This window comes from Heliangelus exortis, chromosome 13 (assembly GCF_036169615.1).
Source record: "Heliangelus exortis chromosome 13, bHelExo1.hap1, whole genome shotgun sequence".
In the NCBI taxonomy this organism is placed as follows: domain Eukaryota; kingdom Metazoa; phylum Chordata; class Aves; order Apodiformes; family Trochilidae; genus Heliangelus; species Heliangelus exortis.
Window position 1 is genome coordinate 11,927,621 of NC_092434.1, and position 18,645 is coordinate 11,946,265.

Here is an 18,645-nt window from a genome sequence, read left to right on the forward strand (position 1 = left end):
CAAGAGAATAAATACTCCAGTGATCTGTCAGGTAAATCAAATGCTGGGCAAAGGACTACTGGATATTAACTACAAATTACACCTAAATAATAATTTAAAAATACTTTTTATGTTAAAAACCCCACATAAATACTTTAAATCCCTAAATAATAAAAAATATTTAAGTAAACTCTTTTCATGTTGATCAACTGCTTTTGTGCTTTATGTCTCCATCCTAACAGTACAACTGAGCAAAATATTAGATAGATAATTTCTGATAACTTTTCAAACTACTGGTAGTAAAAATGAACATCTCTAGCAACTTTGTGGGGCTCTGGGAGGTGGGGAGTGTAGAATGAATAAATAAACAAACAAACAAATAAATAAATAAGTAAATATATCACATGGTGGTGTACTGCAACTTCTAATACAGAAAAGGCAGGAATATTTTTGTTAATTAAAAACAAAGATACTACAGCTGAGAAGAAGCAATAAAAGTACACTGAATTTAAAAAAAAAATAATTTAAAATTCTACGAACAGCATCAGGAATGACATAAAACTCATGTCCCATTGTGCTCTGTTAAACTTACCAGAAAATTAAAAAAACCAAAACAAACACATAGAGACAAAAACACAAAACATGCAACAGGAAGCTGCATTGAGACCATTCTGTCATGCAGCTGCTGCATTTCCATTTCTCACTTTAAGTTGAAGCATGCAGCTGCATGGAAAAAAAACACTGAACACCTCTTCTCAGATGACAGCAGAGAGACATCATCCCAGGGCAAGCACAGCTCAAGTTTACTTTGTCTTAGACTCAGTACCATTTCTGGTCAAGTAGCTCATACTTCTGAGCACTGCAGCTACCACCACTGAAAGGAACCCAGGATGAAGGGACTGCAGAGGAGGGGAGCACAAAGGGCAAGAAACATCATTACCTTTTCCCTTGATTGTTAAGAACATCATTATGGAACAGATCAGGAACTGGTCAAAGATCATCTAACACAGTATCTCACAAAATATCAATTTGTGAAAATGAACAACATGCACTTAATTGAATTACAGGTTTTATCCTTCCTTCTATAATAATGCTTATTTTTCTCCCTTATTCTAATAAGAACTGTAGAAATATCAGTAGAAGAGAAATCTTTTTTATATATACACACATATACACTGGTGATAGTGTCCTGCAAATACAAAGATCTAAGTTTTTCTGGTAGTGGCCTTCTATATTTTCCTTTACTCAAACAATCAACCCCACCTAATCCTACACAAGACACACAGGCTGGAAATGCTGTTTTGCAGAGGATAATGCACTTCAGTCATTCTTCATTCTTGTTTAGTTCTATTCAAGCTTTCTGTAATCTTGTACCATCTATTTCTATGGCATGATTATATCTATTGAGCTCCCTGATAGCAGCACGGAGGAGAGCTTATACATAAGATAATCCCATCTCTGTGGTTTCTGAAGGATGAGATCACATTTTAGGAACTCCAAAATCAATTCAGTCTCCTCAAAAAGCAGACAAATATTGTTATAGCAGAAATTCTTCGAAGAAAAATCCGGTTTGCTGCTTGGTTTCTGTGACCATACATGACTGCTAAATTACTTCCCTTAATATATTTTAATGGGAAACAAAATTGTGTGATTTTAAGTTTGCAGATGTGAGGATTAGTTGCAGCAAACACGACTGACATCACAAGCATCTAAGAGCAGGAGAAAGGCAATGTACTTGACATTGCTTTCACAAAACAACAACCTGTCATCATCTGCTTTTAATGTTACCAATGGCATCTTGGCTTTAGAGTTCACCTGTGCAAAATAACATTGCTTGTACGTCTTTAAGTCCCTACTTCGTGTTGGGAGAAAGAAAAGGGAGTTTTAGTTTGCAAAATTCCTGCTGTGGCTTCGTAACACACAGCCTCTTCATCCCTCTCAGCAGCAGGGGGCTCCTGGAAGTGAGAAATCTGGAGTTCACCGATTCTCAGGAAAAAACATTCACATGTGCTCTCTGCACAAGGACTCTAAAGGTGTTTACACTGCACGACAGGCAGTCAGATCTCAGGGCTGGACTCTGAGCACTGCCCCAAATTTTCTCTTCAACAACAACAATCATCTCCATGCACTACAGTGATGAGCAAAGCCCTTCTGTGCACACCCGAACTAAGCCTCTTCCATCCTTAAATTAGACAGTTCAGAAAAATGGTACTTTTCACTAGGAGCAAAACTTTCTTCAAATAAAGATCTTACATCTACAATGTAAGACAAATTTACTGTGGACTTGCTTGTGCCAACACATTCTCAATCCTCTTTCTACTTTTCACTAGTATCTCTTCCCCATCAGTGCTACCCAGTTAGCAGGTAACAGCTATTTCTAACACTTCTGATGAAAACAGAACAGCTGCTGCATAAGTGTTCTAACCACATGTATGCTGACAAGAGTGAATATTGTGTGAATCAGACAATTACTTGTCAAATATTATTAAGAGCTGTGGGCAGCTTAATTCAGGGAAGTCTAATGCTGCTCTAAAAATGCCTTAACTGAAAATGAACCTTTAGAATAAGTTGCTAAGTGGTCACCACTCACAAAGAAAAACTGATGGAATTCCAGGATATTATTATATCAAAGGAATTTTAAAAGAGGCAGTAAGGTCAATTAATCATGAAGATACTATTTTAAAATTTTTTTTTAAACAGAAGCAGCCCTGACAACTCAGACCCAAAGTGCAGCAAGCCATTTGCATATGTAACTAACAGTTTTATGTAAAATTCCCTTGTTATTCATAGTATACTCATTATTTCAATGCATTTAGGATGAAATTTAATGCTCTGGGGGGTGGCCTGTGCATGGTTTAGAAGCTATGAAATACTGGTCTGCTGAAGTGATAAGTGATACATTTCTTATTGGATGATATCCACTTGAGTCAAGACTTAGCCTTTGCTGATGCAACTCCAGGTTGACCAGCCCTGGAAACTCAGTACTTGTAACACAGAAAAAAAATGGCATTTCTAGAGATACAACCACCTAACCAAGCAATTTTAATTCATTTTGCATGTTGTCCTCAAAAATATTAAATAAGCATGAGAATGCTTTTAGTCCCTATTGCTACAGTAAATCTATGGCTGAATTCTTTCTCCATTGACCTGTTCAGAATGTGAATTTTGCTTCCGTAAGTATTGAAGAACTGGTTCTTAACAGGTCTGTAAAAGAATTAACCGGGAAAAAAGCTTTCTACATCAAAATACACTACCAACATTTCCCATATTTGGCTCATGTGTCAAACAAACTCCCCTAAAACAAGAGGGAGTGACTTTGTCAATTCCAGCACCAGTACACCAGCAGCACGAGCTGGGGCCAGACTTGCTAACACTGGGAACAAAAAAGGGAGCTTGACACAATAAATAAATATATTGTTAAATAATTTTAAGCTAACCATCTTGTGCTTGGATTTTTAAAGAGCTCAGAGTGTGCATCAGATGGAGGATTACCCATAGTGATACAGTTAAAGTGCAGTTTCAGGATGACCTGCCTCCACAGCTCTCTCCATTACAGTAACTTTTGTTTTAAGCTGTCCGTTTTGCTTCTCAAATGCTTTTGAAGAAAGAAAACTAAAAGTTCTTGACAGAGCTATTAAGACAAGTAACATGTCTTTCCCAATTCCATTCTCCTCATGCCTTTAGCCTGGTTCACCCCTGGATTCATACATACACATAGCAAGAAGTGGGTTTGGTCCTCTCTTTTTCTGGAAGTACTCACAAGCACAGCTCCACAGATATATCTATTTGACACACACCAAGTCTGCCTACAGTCTGATGCAAACTGCAGCAACACAGCTGTGTTACTGTAATCCTTAACCAGTCCTAATAGAACCAGTTAAGAGAGCAGGGTATCATGCTAGGCAAGCTGACCATAGCTACATGACTTTTGTAATCCTGGACAAACCATAGGCAGGTTTTACTCAATTGAGGGCTTGCACCATGGGTGCTGGCAGTGTAGGTACTAGGTGGGAGGCTGTACTCAGACATGAATTTTGATTCATTTTCCTGCTCCAGTTTCCAAAGTCTTGTTGAGCACTTGTCTCAGACACCATCCATTTCCTTTCTCCTTCACTGGTTTGTCCATTTAGATAGTAGATCCATGAAGCAAAAATGTTTTATTCAATGGTAGTATAGCTTGAACAATGCAAACCTTTAAGCTAGAACCTGAAGGCCCACTTCAGATATACAAAGAGATACAGGAGTGGAGGCAGCAACAGAAGCTGCTTAGTGTGAAGGCTGAATGGATTACTGAATGGACAAAGAAACAAATGTCAAAAGCTTTAAATACCATCAATTAATGGAGTAAACTCCTCTACTCTTCCCTCCAAAGTAATGGATACAGGAATGTATAACATCCCTCACATGATAAGGGCTCTCATTCAGCTCACTGTCACAGTAGTGTACATCCTTCTTAAGCTTAAATGTCTTTCTATGTGAATTCACAGAATTTTTTTTTAACTCTACGCATAATTCTTTAAATAATTACATATGCAATAAATTAATGAAAATCAAAGAAACTGCCTGTGCTTAGAAAACCAGCTTAATTTACATGCTCTGCTGCACACTTCTAAATGTTCAAAACCTTTCAGGCCCTGCTTAAACCAAATGCCTCCACACTGTGCAATTAATCTTTATAAAAAATAGTAAATTCAATTTGGCACTAAGTGAGGTGTGAAATTCTTAAGCTGTCTTCTAAAAAGGGAGACATCAGGGTCAGATAGGGGCTGCCATCCTGTTGCCTCCAAGTACACATTTATTTAGAAAGGAAAACTCACCAACAGTCATCAGGCTAGGTGAAAAATGTGTTGTTAAAAAACGTCCTGCCCTTTGCAAGAGTCAGTATGGGTTTAAGTGCTCTTTTGAAATCTACTCATTATGTGGCTTGCATGGATTCATCTGAGCCATTTCCTTGAACAGGCTGTTTTCCAAAGTTCCTCTGTTGACTTATGCTGTTTTGTGGATCTCCCAAAGCCTGCTGTACCACTTACATTGCCCACCCTGGAAACAGTGTCAAATTTTACAGATTGCTTCAGTGACCATATGCTTCCTCTGCAACTGGCCAGCAGTTATGTCCTACCCACGACATTTCTGAAGCAGACCTCAGCTCTTCAATGCCCTCCTTCCCTACAGCCTGAGCCTGCTGTTGGAAAAAGCAAGCAGTAAAAACCTTGGGCACTTGCTTGCTCAGTTCTCTGTACTAGGGGTGTCTCATAAGTGCTCAGTACAACTGTGATGCCAACTCTTTGAAACAAAAACAAAGCATGAATTCTCCCAAACAAGAACTAAAATAAACACCAAGACCCCCCAAAAAACAGTACAGAAGGGGTAGAAGTCTAATTTATATTATAATAGCACACTATTCCTTGCAGTGACAAATGTGCAGAACTTGTTCTTGCCCCATATCAACTACATTTAAAGAACAGTATAAAAATATAAATAAGGTTTATCTGTTATCAAATTTGAAAAAATTTTGAATCTTGAACTGTAAAACACATTATAAACACACATTTAGATCAGAGACATGAAGCAGCTCAAAAGTTTTAAAGTTCCACTACTTCCAGGACAGGACTTTCTCATAGACCTCTGAATTGCATCAATTAACATTTCAAATCCACGTGAGACTCCCTGGAGTGCAGGGAACCAGATCTCTGTCTGCTCAGTGTTTCCTACTTACTGGAGCTAGGGATCTGAGGACCAGACGCTGGGCTGGCATGTCCACTGCTTTCAGAAGGAGTCTCACAGTGCAGTATCACTTAAATAATGAAGCACACATCTGGCAGGAGATTGCTGAGGTTGGTTAAGTTTGTACAAGGTCATTTCATCCTCTAAGCTTCTGTATGCTGAAAATTAAGCAAGAAGTTTACATGGCAACAAGCAGAACCAACTGATCAGTCTCTGGGTTTGTTTTCCAAGTAGCATGCCTTTCTTTTAAAATCAGGTTTTTTTGTATAAAAGTAGGAATGAGGTCTGTTGTATTGCTCTGAGTCATAGTTTCTGAAACTTTCAATTATTTAAGCTATTCTAAAATATGATCCTCCTTTTGTAAGAAAGGTAGAAAAATGACAATACACCAAACACGACAAAAGGAAAAGTACACATACCTCTTCACAGATGATCTACTCTGCTACTATGCTTTGTAAGTTATGAGCTACTATGAATATCCTTGAAGCACCTGGAAATAGTACAAGATTAGGTTTTGGAAAATTTATTTAGTCAGTGCTTTCACTAATTTTCAATATGAAATGCTCAATATGAAGTGTGGCATTCAGCATCTTTACAAATTGTTACCATCTTGCTTTACATAAAATGCATTGGTCCTGAGAGGAAGAAGGAATGCACATACAAACACTGAACTTTGAGCAGGAACATTCCTCTCTCTTCTCTACTCTCTTGACCCTCTTCTCCTACTAGTCTGTTCCTCTTTGAAAGGACAAAGTCAAGTAGCTACCAAGGAAAGGGATCAGAAAACACCACCACATTTTGGTGATACTTAGGTCCCCCTCTTATGGTCCATGCTTGATGGCTGAGTTTGTGTGACTGAGACTGGCACCTTCCACAAGTAACTCAGCGTTTTGGTCCCTGCAAATGATGTTTTCTGGTTTTGTTGTTTATTGGCATCTGTTTTCTGGGATCCCAAAGTGACTAAATATCTGGAAGAGAATCTTAGCATAAGCACGGATATCTGAAACAAGACAAATGTTTTTCTTTTTTGGCTTTTCCCATTGCTCTCAGCTTTATATTCTCATCCTTGGAGAAAAATCAGCCTCCTCTACATCCAGAATACTGTAATAGGGATGGTAACACTGATTTCTCATCAAAACTATGGCCTTTTCAATGATCTGGCCAGATACATTTTTGAAGTAATCTTGGTTTTATGAATCTGTTAAAAAACCAAACTAAGCAACCAAACAAAAGGAACCCAAAAGTAAAAAAAGCACCTCCAGTGACTTCTAGGAAGTTATGATACAACAAAGTTATGATGTTGCAAAAGTCTGTTATGATGCCAACACTCCACAACCTATATACAATTTGAAGTATCTCTCCTTTGTGGTGTGCTTGGTTTTTTAATCACAGACTACACACAGAGAGCTAGTCAAGATGGTTGTTTTCCTGTGGGGCTCAACAGAGTCCTATATGCCTTACCACCAAAATTATGTTACTTACACAACATGTTACCATGGAGAGGAGCCACTTCATGCTTTGCTCATGTCGCACTTCTTCCCTTTGTTTTTCTACCTTGAAAACAAGGACACTATATTCTTTTATATGTGGAAAGCACCAAGCACATCCCTTTGGCCTCACTTTTGTTCACTCTTTTCAGTGAGAGCATCAAAGATCTATTGTTAGATCAGTTTGTTCTAACATTTTGTTTCCTTCTTGCCTCTAATTTGGTCAGTCAGACCAAAATTATTATTTTGTTTTCTTAATAGACAACCTGTCACGGCAAGCTTGTTGCTAAGTCTTCCTTCTGTGATCCATTTCCTCATAGAAAAACAACTTGAATAGGAAAAAAACAGCTAAAAAATTATAGGAATAGGCTGGTACCACTTTTGAAAGATGACACAATCTGGAGATTCAGACACTCAGCACACACTGTAATAGAAGTCCAAAAGCATTGCCACTCTGGAGCCCCATAGCTGTGCTATGGCCTTGCAGCCCTGGGACCTCCTTTCTTCTGAGGAGGCTGGAAACTGGTGCAGCAATGACTGCCCTGTAAACATCATTAATTTAGGGATTTTGCATTGGCTTCCCCATAGTGTGAGCAAGAACTTTAGACTGAAAAATCAAAGGGTTTTACAAGTAAACTTTTAAAGCTTCTGGACAGTGACCAACAGATTTTGGGCTGCTCTGTCCACATCTTCCACTCAGCACATGAAAATCCCTGGAATGAGGCAGCAGCTCTGCAGAGTTACATGCCAACAGCCACGAGATGGCATGCAGAGCAGGACAAAGCTGGCCTGTCTGCAAGGCACTAGGAAGCTGCAGCAGTGCCATGTAGATCCAGAGAAGGACATTGTGGGCTTTAGGCCTGTAGCAAAGACACTGGACCTCTACTTAACAACTTTATTTTCTATGTCCTGTCTGCAACTCACTGCTCATCTGCTTTGCTCAAGAGTGGGTGGTCAGTGCAGCAAGAGTGGACAAACACAGCAGAGGGGACTATCAGGGTGATGATGGAATGCAGGCCCATCTGGACAAGAACATTCACTGAATGGCTGCTGCCACTGCAGAGACACTGGCCAGTCTTGCTGTTCCATCTATTTCCTGAAAAAGAAAAGCTTGTTAATGCTTCTGAAAGCTCTGCTTTGGGAAAAGCTACTTTCCCATTGAAGCACAGTATGTGTGACCAGCTGGCCACAGCAGCAGGGACAATGGAGGTAATAAATGACATTTTGTTCCTGAATGAGACCCAACTGCAAGGAAGAAAACTATATTCAAACTGTATCAAGCCCTAGTTTGCCTTGATGTCAGGTGTTATAGCCTGCTCTGTCCAAGAATCTCTTGTGCATAGTGAACATGTTTATAATTACTCCAAACATCTCTACCCATGTTGGATACTGCTACCTGAGTATTTCAGAAGTGAGACGATCAAGGCTTAGTACCCCACACTCACTGCCTGTGTGTCAGGAGCAGGACCCAGACATCCTTACAGCCAGAGTACTTCACTACTGGAAAAAGTAACTTTTATTTTGCCAGACATGTTCACACTGGAGCAATTGTCTTTGGCAATCTCTAGCAATAGTTTTAAAACATTCTTTTCAGTATCATCACTGAATTAAAACTGCAATATTTTTTTAAATATCCACTGTCATCTTCCTTTCTAACTCTAATTATCTGGATTGCACCCATGCCAAGAAGCAGAATTGTGACATGAAAGCAATCACCCCAGAGATTTCCTAGAAATGTGCTTTCTAATTGGCTTGAAAATGCCCCAGCTTTCTGCATCACATTTTGCACATAGCTGGGTTTTCTACTAACACAATCTATGAAATGGAGAAATGCAATATTGTAATTACTAATCATGGTTGTCACAACACAGGATCTCACTGTGCTAGGGGCTGTACATAAATTTAGACAAAAAGTCCCTGTGCAAAAGACATTAATGCTTGAGAGGAGAAGTAAAAGCAAAATTCTGGAGAAAGAGTTTAAAAAGATAACCTTGGAATGAACATGTGTTGCACTGTAAGCATAATTCTGTAATGCTGCTGCAAAGAAAAGAAAGAGCATTAGTTCATGAAAATCCAGTACTTCCCAGACTATTATTTACAAATGTCATTTATGTCATGTATCCTCTCTGTTCCTTGTTCAGTCATTGGTAGAACAGAAAAAAAAAACCAAACCCCTAATATAGCTCCCTCATGAAGCATGATTAAATGTTCTTAGTGTTGTACAATGATTTGTTTGAGAATGGCTGTGAATACTATTGCTGCTAAAGCCAAACTGTGCAATATTTCTAGCTGATACAGTATTGACTAAGCTCATCTTTTCTGTTTTTAAAGTTTTAACTAAGCTATGCTTAATGAAATTTCCTAGACTAACTGCTTGTGCTGTCTCTGCTGGTAATGCAAAAGCAAACGGCTGTAAGTACGGTACCCTGAAGGCAGACATTAGGAGTTTCTCTGTTGAATCCAGCAGAGAAGTTTCTTGCATCTCCGTTGAATGCCATCATGCTGTGATTAGTTAATCATTAAGTACATAGTGCTTTTAATTAACTGCCAACTCTGCTTGGGCATCTGTTCTGAAAATCACATCCGATCATGCTTTTCCCAGTCTGTGGCTATGGAGCTCTTCAATAATACAGTTGTTGCTCCATTCTCCAGCTCACTCTGCTGCAAGACAGCCCAAGTCAAGTGTCCTACATGAAAAGGAATATAAATGATCTATTCTTCCAAGGGAACAAAAGTAAATGGGAATTAAACAAACATATTTGCCTCAATAGGTAATAAATGCTGCTATTAAAAAGCGGATTAGGTCAAAGGACTTTTCTGGGAGAAAGGAGAAGCTGGAAGAATATTTTTATACCTCAGTAACAATGTGCAATTTTATCACCTAGACAGTGTTTTTTAAAAATTCTGATCTTTAAGGGTAGAAAATAATGCTTAACAATTTATAGGGGTTCAGGAGTACTGATAATAATTACAATAAAGTTTGCAAAATATTTCATTTGACAAAGTGCAAGAAAGGTACACAGTGCAAACATTCACTTAAAACCACCACATTTCTCTGTCTCCATAGCTCAACTTCTGCTGGCTTCAAAAACTCAACTTCATTTTAGGTGTATTTTAAAATAAACTTCAAAAATAAACTCTGGAGCACATACTGGGGAAAATAAGATCGTAACATATCTTGGGTAGCACAGTCTGTTTAAGATGTGATAAGAAAAAAGCAATGTTAGCAAGGAGAACTCACAGTGAAGCAGTAGTGGTAGTAGGAAGACCACCTTCTGCTGGTACTGTGAATCTGGTTGAAAACCAAGGAAAACAAGAGATCAGAGGGTGATTGTGGCCATCTGAAGGCATGAAATACATTAAGGTCAGACACTTAGATTAGAAGAGGCACTGATTGAATGACACTTTATCCACAGTTTCAGAGAGACCAATAATTTGCCAGGTTCCTGCTCTTTTCCCTAGGCTAGGCTGAGGGGGATGGACCCCCCTTGAGAAACTCCAGCCTTCCCTAGAACAGACTGACCTGCCAGGTTAAAAACAGAGCAGGTGCCTTAAGGCATGAGAAGAAGCTGTGCCATGACACACCTGCTTTGCTATGACAGCTGGTGCTGATACAGCTAGATAGAGACCAACAGTCTCAGCCAACACTCTCATGTTCCAGGTGAGACTCTTGGTCAGGCTGCATGTGTGCTGGCCATTATCCTGGATGTATGGCAACACACTGGGAAAAGCAGAAAGAATGGCCACATGACTCTACTCAAAACTTCAGAGTATAAAACAAGGATGTGCAGAAACCCAATGTACAGTACAGGAGACCACAGCATAATAACTGTCCTGCTGCCACTCCCACACCAGCGTGTGGGCCTCCATCTCCAATCTGTTTCTTACCAGGTACAAATCCAGGCTAGTAAAAAGGTAGAATTCATAAAGTGTTCATTATTTCCTTATAGAAATGCATGTCAAGGGAAAGAGCACTCTCTGTCAGGTATGTCAGGTACTGAGAACACAAAAGAATAAACCATCATTAAGCTTTAAACTCGTGGTTCTTTAGGGAGTGGAGTTAAGAAACTCGTTTCACGTATTATTACAGTTAAACAATAGGCAGCCTACAGCAGCAGGCACGCAGTGGGTATGGTTACTGTAACAAACACTCACTGTCAGATACACATTTTACATAATAACCCTTTTTCAACAAGTTCAAAGTAATTCTCTTGTTTTCTCTAAAAATTCCACTGCAGATGTCAAGATGTGCTAGCACAAAGAAAAGAAGTATTTCATAACAACATAAAACCATGCATTTCTAGTTGTTCCCATATTGAACTACACCAAGGGCAGCACTTTTATATACTCAAGGTATTCCTGGGAACAGGCTGTTTCTGGTGACATCGTAAGAACACTGTCACTCAGGCAACAACTTGCTGCTATGGTAACCACAGCTTTTACAGATGCTGAATGCCAGAGAGGTTAAAAGCACCATTTGGAGATTTGCTAGTTAAAAGTTTGCCAATATTTGATCCAAGAAGCAACAAGGAATCTTTTGTGGATGCACAGAGTTGTGCAGTTCTCTACCCATTATTGGGAAGCTAAGAACAATTGGTTTTGTCTTCCAGCCAAGTTCCTGGGGCAACTGCATTTTCTAGATGCCATGGCATCTAGAAATAGGCCTGAACAGATTTGGGGGCATCTAGAAGAAAAGGGCTGCTGCCTCATCTAAAAGAGTCCCTAATAAAAGAGAGATTTGGGGATCTAGAGTTTTCATACTATCAGAGCAGACACCGTATAGACTGTAAAGATAGACTGGTGTTATATGAAGACATCTTCAGAAAAAAATTGGATTCTTTTTCCCTGACTGCAAAGCATTACAGATTATGAGATGAAAACATCTGGTTTTGCAAGCAACTACTTTCTGTGCTGAGAAAGTGGTTTCATCGGATACAGTCAGTTACAAAATGTTTTAAAACTAAAAGCCATGTGTTTCTGTTCCAGAACTTTATGCATTTTACTAACTGCAAGCAAACCTCAGAGGCTCTAGAACATTGCCAAAAATATATCAGCCTGGCCAGTAAACTGCCCTCTGCAGGACATTGGACAATTTTGTAACTTGAATCACAGAGCTGTTCTGATGGTTTTGTCCCAGATGATACAGAGGCCTGCAGTGAACATTCCCAATAAATGAAAGCCTACAAGAAAGCTGAGGTAGGGCTCTTTACATGGACGTGTAGCAATAGGACAAAGGGAAATGGTTTCAAACTTGAAGAGGGGAGAATTATGGTAGACATTAGGAAAAAACTCTTTCCTGTGAGGGTGGTGAGATGCTGGGACAGGTTGCCCAAGGATGTTGTGGCTGCCCTCTCCCTGGAAGTGTTCATGTCCAGGCTGGATGGAGCCTTGAAAAACCTGATCTAGTGGGAGGTGTCCCTGCACATACAGGGGGGTTGGAACTAGGTGATTGTTAAGGTCCAGTCCAACCCTAACGATTCTATGAAATTTCCTATATTAGGGTCATAATACCAACCCAGTCAGAACCCACTCTTAAACTCCACTGAACATCAGCAGAGCATTTTTCCACTTAGCAGCAGCAAACCTCAACTCACTTATATCTTCCAGGAGCTGCACTTTCTGCTAGTGCAGAAAGGTACTGTGGTGGCCTGGAATGGGGAGGAAGCACTGGAGGGGGAGAGGTGTGTACAGATTTACTTATCCCTAGGGCTTCTTTCCTTAGAGTTAAGCTCCTCAGCTGTAGAAGAAGTGAAATTTAAATGTGCATGCTAAAAATGTAAAACATGAGGTATACTGATCATAATAAGTTTGATGCCATATTTGAACTACCTGGTCACTACAGGCAGTCTCAGAGGGATAGCTAGAGCCAAATTATAACACTTATTTGAGGAGTGGTCTCAAAAATGGGATACTAAGATGCAACAGCAAGCTTTGAGATGAAGACAACATATTTGCAGTACACTCACCTCCTGTACATTTATGTTTTTTTTCATATATATCCACTGGGCATTTTGTTGTGATCAGGGCATTTCCTTTTTAGTTCAGGAGAAGACTAAGGCCATTGCTGGTTTTCATTTCCACGTGTTATACAGCAATCCTGGCTCCAGTCAGCAATGGAGCACCCTCTCCAAGCAATTCTCCCCCATCATCTGCAAGAACAGAGATGTGGAAGAGGCCAATTACCTTTTGGAGAGAAGAAAATTACTTGCTTATAATTGAGTTCTCCGAGCATGGTGTCCGCTATTAGAGCCACACTCATCCTCCCACCTTCCCCTGAGAGATAGGGTTTTATTCCTATTTAAGTTCTAATTATTATAATTAGTCTGAAAAGGATTTGGGAGTTAGGGGCTATGATATGCCATATAGACCCCTCAAGGCATCTTTTTGTACTAACTCATTATGACCAGTTCTAAACTTTACCATTTAATCTAGTCATTCAGTACCCAAGGTCACAACAGCTGAGACCCCCTGAGCATCAATCCATAGAGACTCCCACCTTCAGAGAACTACAATTAAAAGGTAAATAATTCCCTTGCTGCCTTCTCTGTGAGGCAATGCTATAAGTCAGAGAATGGAATCCAACCTCAGCCTAATTACTACTTCAGTAATTTATGTAGTTGCAATGAAAAAGTTGGCAAACGCTCTTTCATTTATCAAAACAGAAACAGAAGGCCAGCTACAGTTCATTGCAGACTGGACTTGGCAAGACTCAGCCTTACATCAGTCAAGTTACAAGCTCTGTTTGTCTGTATCACACAAACTCCAAGAAATTCTGAGAGCTATGCTCCAAGAAAGTCAAATCAACACCATCATAATATGCAGGCCAAGGAAACAGCATTTTTCGCCATGCCAATTAAAGACACATTCCTCCTCTTGGTCTATTCCATTACAAAACTTCTACTGAATCAATTTGATACAAGTTTTAAATTATTTGAATCAGGTTGTGCATAAAAGAATTCAAACAACTCAAAGCTGAATTGAAGTACAAGTAAGTAATTCTTAAAAATAATATCACCCAAGTTGACAGATTCTAAGAAATTCAACAAATGCCTCTGAATGACAGTGGCCTCCAGGCCTGAAAACCGTAAAGCAAAGCTTTGATTTTCATAGGAAAGAATATGAAATTATGTTAAACAAAATACTGTTATGGTTCCAGCAGCTGGAGTCCCATGCATAGTGTCTGTACATGGAGAAGGAGGCAGTTTCATATACTTCTGTTGCTGATTTTTTTTTTAAGAAACAGAACCACATATGCAAATCAGAGAAATGCATCCAAATACCCAGCAAGGAAACACACTGTACAACAATGTAATTCTTGTTAATTGCACAAAACATGCCACTAACCACAAATACAAAACTCCATGGCTGTGTTGAATTCTTAGTGAAAAGACTCTTTGAATCAGAATTTAGGAAGTGTAAGTAACAGTGTACGCCAATTTCTAGATAAATAAATAAAAGGTTTTTATATAAAAATACACAGGTAAACAAACTCTCTTTTAAATACTGTCTTTTAGTGAGTAAATAACGACTTAGCACGTTACTGTAAGTCTATTACAACGCGTTGTGTCAAATTTCCATAGTAGCTTTGGTGGCACACACAAACATCACACTTGAAGATTTGACAGCTCTGGATCATTGTCTGCAAGAAAGTGCATCCAGAGAAGGGGAGGAAAGCTGTACCTGTTCCCGTTTTCTGCTAGAACTGTGAGTGTCAATTCTTCAGCCTGAAAACAACCTGAATCCCTACCCTGGGACCATAGGTGTAGCAGTTTCAGCTGTGTCCCTAGCAGTACCACCTCCTCCCAACAAGCACACACAATTAAGCACAACAGGCAATCTTTGCTCTCAATGAATTCTGTTACTCCCAGACAACATTAGTATTTAATTAGGGACCAATACGAAGAAGTTCGTGCTGTTGCTCTCCAAATTCTTTTTTTGCAAGTGCTAAATAGACTTCAATTCCTAATGTTTGCTGTGTCAGGCTTCTAATTTTCCTAAATTAAATGAAAGTCTACTGTCATCTTTGTAGTACATTAACTGCAAAAACAATATTTCAGTTTCTATTGTTTCTTTCTCTAGGAAAATAAAATGGGAGAGAAACTTGAAGGGCAAAGGCTGAGGAGTAGGTGAAATATTGACAACCTACTCTGGACACCAAGATGCTCCTGCAACTGTTCAAATGGCTGAGGCACCATATAAGAACTGTGCCAAGACTAAAGATTAGTCCCAGTCATCATGTTACTTACAGGTCCTGAAAGTCACTTTTTACTTGTGGCCATTCAGCTTTAACTATATTGTCAAATGCACACAGACCTCTAGGGGCATAATTTAGGAGATAAAACACTTTTGTTTACACCTATTGACTGAGAAGGTTGTAAATTCTCTAAATGTCATGGGCTGCTCAAAGCTTTCCAGCACCATAGGCAAAAGTTAATCTCCCCTCCTGAAGGATGAGGAACAAAATAATGTATTTTGTATTTACCACTAGCAGCAGCAAATCTCCACACAAGGGTGGGAGAGCCTAGAAGGGCTTGTAGGGCTCCAGGGAGGGTTGCCAGCTCTCTCAAATCTCCAAGCTGCTTCCCTCTTTCTCCTGACAATGCTAACTCCAAGAAATTCAGACCCCAGTGATGGCAGTTCAGTGACACACAGACAAGAGCCAAGCTGCCCTGTGTCTGGGATTTGATGTAATAATCCTCAGCCCCTTCAAGACTACACTTCCCTTTTCCTCTTCCACCACCAGTGCCTACAGAGATGCCTGCTCTACCTGCCCAACTCACATCAGAGCCTCTCTTCACTTTACCTTTAGTGCACATGGGTGCCAAGTCTCCAAAGCTTTCTGGTTTTAGTCTGCTCTGAACATAAGGAGATTAAAATGTAAACAATCCTGAACATATATATAACTGCTCATTTGTGAAATTTTAAAAACTTCTCTGAAAACAGGATCCTAAAAATGCAGAAGATCATAGCCAGCAGACATATGCTATTTTCTAAACACCAAACCATAAACAGGAAAGCAAATCTGTTACATACCCCACAGTAGTGAAGATATTCTTCCATCAAAATGTTCTTTTATGGTGATTCAGCTGCAGATAAGCAGATATTACATCTATATACATATAACCACTGAGAAATTTGGTACCAGAAAGAATACAAACTAGAAAAAGCATTTGCAATATTAATTTCTTTTGAAACAAGCTTTATAATCAAGTATGTACACTGTAGGCTTTTATAGCCCCTCAAGTTTTCAGTGAGGAAAATACCCACTGGGAACTTTTATGAGGCAACAGAAACAGAAACGTAACTGTTTAAATCATTCCCCTGTACAAAATTATTTTCTACAGTAAGCAGTTTTACAATTGCCCTCAATTTAATGCCTCTGTTCTGGTCACTTGAACACAGTTAAGTTACTGCCTCAGTTGGAGCAAGTTGGCCTTGCCCTGCTACAGGTGTGACTGCTCATTTAATGCTTTCTGTCTGGTTGCCAGGACATTGCTCCATGGCACAACACAGTAAAAGCCAGTTTATTTCTTCTGAATTCTGTAACTACTTCCCTCTCTAAAATGAACCATAGGTAGACATTTGCACATAGGATTGTTTATATTAAATTTAGGACAACAAGGTTACCACATTAGGTAGCATTGCTACCATTCAAATGCCATTCACCACCATTAAGACCTTTTCCTCAGCAGCCCAATAACCTTTGAAATTAGCATCCTTCTGTCCTCACCTTTATGAAATCTGGCTGACACAATTAGAACACAGTAGTCAGGGATGTTACAGGCCAGCTGGACAGTAAAAGAGCTAAGATATGGAGAGTCTTCAGTACAGGTAACTCACCCCAAGCATAGAGTGAAAAAAATGTGTACTTTATCTTTTCAACGTGGGAGGGAGGGAGGGATCACAAGTCACTGCAGAATGCTTACTTACTGAAAGTTGTTACACTTTCCTCCACATTTAGTTCAAGAAGATTAACAGAGTCCATGACACTGTAGAGCTTGAATGACAACCTGATAAAACAGAAGGACAGAAAACCAAAATTATTACTATCAAAACAAGCTAAACATTTACCTTTGTCATGATTAAGAAAAAATGCTACCTCACATATGTTTTTAAGGACAGACTGTAATAAGTAAATGCAGTTTTCACAAGGATAGCATGGCAACAAAAAGGCCACCATTTAACAGAAAACTGGCTTGAACCCCCATAATGCCTCCTTTTATCCCAGTTCCTAACTCTAAGGAAATGTCAAGGATGAGCAGCAACATTGTTCTTAGCTGAGTCTCATCCGCAGTAGGCCTATCGGCTGATGAGTATATCCAGATACAAACCAAAACAATTTACCATTTCAAAACCAGTCATCACTTAACAATTGCATCTGAGAATTTCAGCCTTTTCCAAATGCAGAGGTTGCACTATCACCAATGCTCTAGGGCTAGGTTACTCAGCCCTAGGAAGCATTCCTCAGGGAAGCAAAAACTAGAGAAATCAGGCTTCTGTTAAAACTTGATAAGGTTGTGAATTTAATGAAGTTGCTCTGGTTTTTTGATTCCTTTTTCCAAGGATAAAACTTCATAAGAAAATTGTGATCCAAATGGAAAAACAAATGAATAAAAATCTTGAGGTGATAGTTTCCAAGATGATTATTATTTCATTACTGGCTGAGGATGTATGGGGCTATGAAGCAGGTGACACTGTAGAGAGCATTTGTTAACAGTATGTCTTTTGAGCTTCTAATCCTTGGGTCTTGTCCCTTAAGTATCAGATATGCATCACTTGCAAAGTAATGACACTCTCAGGCATTCACTTCATCAACCCTTTGCTGTTGCTTCGAAATACAAAAGGTATTTTTTTTAAGTATATATTTTTTAAAAAATGAAAAAAGTGGGAAAAAATGCAGTGTATCCTCCCATCTTGTGTCAATGTAAAAAGCAGCACACTGGTAAGGTTGGCAGCTTTTAAATGCCTATGTATTCTGCTATTCAATTTAAAATATATACTAATAAGGATTAGATGTTTTACACTTATATTTACCTTGGCTGATATCAGCAGCCTGGTAAGTGCTGCTACAGTGTACCTAAAGTATTTTTAAAAATCTGGTACACTTTACATTATGCCTACTCAAATCATTCTAGTTTGATGACTTCAGATACCCAAGATGATCTATATCTCTGCAGCAAATGGCTGCTAAGAACCAAACTTTCCTCTCATAGAAAAAATTCCTTGTCCACACAACAGACCTGCCTCGGGATGCCTTGACATTTGCCACTGAAACAGAATTTTCAGTTACATACCACTTGCCTACACTAAACATTAAGAATGCATTTCTAGCTAATGTAAAGATGAGAGTAAAATCAATATGGGGGTGCTGGAAATAACCATAAGAACCCCTAGTGCTATAAATGCTCAACTGCAGAATTAGCCTTAAACTTACAAATAAGCAGCCTTTAGCAGC

At 39.2% G+C, this 18,645-nt stretch overlaps 3 long non-coding RNA genes across 3 annotated transcripts; 1 reads left to right on the forward strand and 2 right to left on the reverse strand.

Annotated features, from left to right (window-relative positions):
- Positions 1-678: 678 nt before the first annotated feature.
- LOC139801830 (uncharacterized) lies at positions 679-10,045 on the reverse strand. The gene is made up of 5 exons (XR_011728346.1): positions 9,616-10,045; positions 9,181-9,227; positions 8,115-8,286; positions 5,696-5,861; positions 679-878 (listed from the first exon to the last, which is right to left on the reverse strand). It is a non-coding gene; the product is annotated as an uncharacterized lncRNA (long non-coding RNA).
- A 2,110-nt stretch (positions 10,046-12,155) lies between these two features.
- On the forward strand, positions 12,156-14,172 carry LOC139801934 (uncharacterized). Its single transcript, XR_011728408.1, has 4 exons — positions 12,156-12,386; positions 12,798-12,871; positions 13,623-13,709; positions 13,853-14,172. It is a non-coding gene; the product is annotated as an uncharacterized lncRNA (long non-coding RNA).
- Positions 13,220-17,206, reverse strand: LOC139801935 (uncharacterized). The gene is made up of 3 exons (XR_011728409.1): positions 17,121-17,206; positions 16,224-16,276; positions 13,220-13,339 (listed from the first exon to the last, which is right to left on the reverse strand). It is a non-coding gene; the product is annotated as an uncharacterized lncRNA (long non-coding RNA).
- Positions 17,207-18,645: the final 1,439 nt, after the last annotated feature.